A 3,936-nucleotide genomic window follows, 5' to 3' on the forward strand; every position below is an offset into this window, starting at 1 on the left:
GTCCCGCCCCTTCCCCCAGTCAGTCACTCGCGGTCCCGCCCCTTCCCCTGTCGGTCACACGCGGTCCCGCCCCTTTTCCGTCAGTCACTCATGGTCCCGCCCCTTTTCTCTGTCAGTCACACACTGCCCCGCCCTTTTCCCTGTCAGTCACACACTGCCCCGCCCTTTTCCCCTTCCATCTCACGAAGCCCTGTCCCTTCCCCGTCAATCACTCACAGCCCCACCCCCTCCCGGTCGAAAGTCACACCGCAGCAGGTTACAGTCCAAACAAAAACCGAAAGAACTGCAAATGCTGTAAATCAGGAACAAAAAAAGTTTCTGGAAAAGCTCAGCAGGTCTGGCAGCATCTGTGAAGGAAAAAAACAGCTAATGTCTCAGGTCCGGTGACCCTTCCTCGGAACTGGTTACAGTCCACCAGGTTAACTTGAAATCACAAGCTTTCTAGGCACTGCTCCTTCATCAGATGACTGCACCTGACTATAACCTAGTGTCGTGTGACTTCTGACCTTGTCCACCCGAGTCCAACAGGGGCATCTCCACATCAGGCCTTCACCTGTCAAACACTGTTCGTGCTGCCCTCTATTATACAGCTACACACTCCACCCCTTTCCCTATCAATCACTCACCCTCTTGCCAATTAGCCATTAGTAAATTATTGTAGAATGCAATCCATACAGTATACATACAGCCATTTGGCCCAACAAGTCTACACCATCTCTCTGAAAAGCATCCCACCCAGACTCATCCACTACCCTATCACTGTGTTTCTGAAAATTAACCTACCTAACCTACACATTCCTGAACACTATGGACAACTTAACACAACCAATCCACGTAACCTGCACATCTTTTGGACTGTGGGAGGACACTGGAGCACCCAGAGGAAACCCACACAGACAGTCACCCAAAGCTAGAATTGAACCCAGGTCCCTGGTGCTGCAAGGCAGTAGTGCTAACCACTGAGCCAAGGTTGCAGTGCCTCCTGGAAACAGTTCCTGTTAATTGATTAGAAGAGCCACCTTGGGTCAAGAGTATAAACAGTTTTGGAGAGTTCAAGGGCTGCTTTCAGCACTGGCAGCTCATTTTCACCCAGTCACTGTCCCCGTTATCAGCTTTTTTCCTTCCTTGGCTTACTCAGTCTTTCACCTACCTAACTTTCTTTCTCTGGGCACCATCTCCGCCTATATGCCAGCATCCCCCCACTCCACCACCAGCATAAAATACTACTTTTCCTAGCTACTGTCAGGTCTGAAGAACGGTCACTGGACTTGAAATGTTAACTTTGCTTCCTCTCCACCGACGCTGCAGGACATGCTGCGTTTCTCCAGCAATTTCTGTTTTTATTTGAGACTATTCTATCTCATGCCATATCTCCTTTTTGTGGGAGTCAGAAATTCTAACACAGTCTTACTCACCTTCCCCAAAGGTGTCATAATCTGTAGTCGTCACAATGAACCTCAGTGATCGTTTAAAGTGTGACTTATAATAATGCTGGAGTTCGGTGATTTGGGGGAAAAAGAAAAGCAGTACACTTTGCTGTGCTCTTGACTTTTTTAACATCCAGGAATTGATTCCTATTCTGCTACAGGAGAAGCTAATTATTCAGTTAGTATCTGGTAAATGATTAAGAAAAAAATCTATTCCCAAGATTCATAATAATACAGCAACTGGTGGTCAAGTTAATAAAATATATGAACTACTTATGAAGATAATTAGAAAACATTAAGGATGGAGCTGGCTGATGTGGCACAGCTGCCATCTTTGGGAATTCCTGGATGACTGTTTGGAGCAGGACAACATGTTAACAGTAAATCAGAGTCATAGAAAAGTGTTTTAACTTTGAGCAGTTTGGGTTCAATTTAAGAGCTGGAGGCTACAGATAATGTGACACAACAGGGAGGAAGAAAGTTATTTGGATTCTTTGTATCAGGAGATAGTCACACCTCAAGATTGGGTCATTTGATTTGATAGGTTTTCAGGGACAAGAGAGGGCAACTGAGAGCGAGATAGTTAAGGGTCTCTAGAGGGCGAGAGCCCCAGCCTTTGCAAATGTCCTAGTGATTTGACATTCTCTCTGTTGGGTGAGTGGGGGCTGTATGTTGGATGAGCTACAGGAAGCAATTCAAGTGAGGGAAGGGAAAAAGGAGGAATAGAGGGAAAAAGGAAGGTGAGGGGAAGATCATTCCAGAATCTTAGGCCAATGTTCTGGGAACATGGGATCAAATCCCACCATTACAATTGGTGAAGTTTGAACTTAATAAAAAAAATCTGGAATAAGTACATGTATACAATGTCATTAAGCAAAAATCTGACTCACTAATAGCCTTAAGGGAAAAAATCTGCCATCCTTACCTGGTCTGGCTGACACATTACTCCAGACCTGTAGCAATGCCCACCAAGCAATTAGGAATGGGCAAAAGTGACAACCAGGGACAGTATAGTCAAGAGGGACTGATGCTGTTCTCTTGCAGAAAGTGCTTGAATCCAGATGGCTATTGTTACTTACCCAGTGCCGGGGTTCAAAATACCTGCTTAGGCTGAAGAGGTACTTGAGATGGAAGAAGATCCAGTCATTGTAGTCCATGTAGGTACTGACTAGGGCAGAACAAAGGTTGTTTTGAACAATCACTATGAGGTGCTAGGCTTCCAATCAAGCAAAACCTCAAACATACAATCTCTGGATTATTACCTCAGATACCTACAAATCAGCATAGGGAAAATTAGAGGGATGAATGTGTGGTTCAAAGACAGATGCAAGAGAAGTGGTTTCTGGTTTGTGGGCACTAGGAAAGTGTAATCTATACTGATGGAATAGACTCCACCTGATCCAGCTGAGGTCAGTGATTTTACCAGCTGCATAAGTAGAGTGGATTTTAAACTAAATCATGGGGATAAGGAATCAAACTTGGCAAGATGTCATTGTTCTACTCTAAGGTCAAAGCTAAAGGTATTAATAAAGGAAATGATAGACAGTGATAGTACGGGATAGAATAGGATTTTTACGACTACACCGACAGATAAAGTTGTTACACAAAGAATAAACAATTCTTTTATATCATAAAAGAAATAAAAATAGAGAATTTAATTCTATTATATTTGAGTGCAGGTAGCATCCAAAACAAAACAGATGAACTGAAAACATAAATAGAAGTAATAAGTACAATCCATTACAGAGACACGGCTGCAGGATGACATGGCTTAAGACCTAATCTTGAAGGGTACAGGGCACCTGGAAAGGTCAAGGAAAGGTGGCTCTGTTGATGATGGTGAGAGTGCAAAATAGAGAGAGGGAGATGATCTAAATTTAGGAAACCTGCACAAGAAAAATAAAACAAAAAAAGTGTACAGATGCTGGACATCTGAAACAAACAAAAAATTCCTGGAGAAATTCAGCAAGTCTGGCAACATCTGTGGAGAGAAAGCAGAGTTAACATTTCGAGTTCAGTGATCCACAGATGTTACCAGGCCAGTTGAATTTCTTCAGCAATTTTTGTTTTGTTTGTTTCAGGACATGAAGTTCAGGCAGATATTGTAAATGATAAATGCAGGAAGTCACACATGGAGTGTTGTACAGACCTCATAACTAACTACACAGTAAAGTGCGGGCTAAAGGTAAAAATAATGGGAGCTTGTTGGGAAAGTGCAGTGATAATCATGAAAGATTTCAATCTACATGTTGACCAGACAAGTCAGATGGGCAAAGTTGGTCTAGAAGACGACTTCATGGAATTTTGTTTTGGATAGGTTCTTAGAACAGCTTTTTCTGGAATCAACCAGAAAGTATGCTATAATAGACTTGGTATTGTGCAATGAGACAGGATTAATGAAAGATGTCATAACGAAGGTGCCTTTAGGTACAGTGAGCATAATATGACTGAATGTTACATTTATTTTGAGGGAGACAGGAGTAGGTCTGAGACTTTTTTTTTTACATCA

Source organism: Rhincodon typus, chromosome 29 (genome assembly GCF_021869965.1).
Source record: "Rhincodon typus isolate 14 chromosome 29, sRhiTyp1.1, whole genome shotgun sequence".
Lineage (NCBI taxonomy): Eukaryota > Metazoa > Chordata > Chondrichthyes > Orectolobiformes > Rhincodontidae > Rhincodon > Rhincodon typus.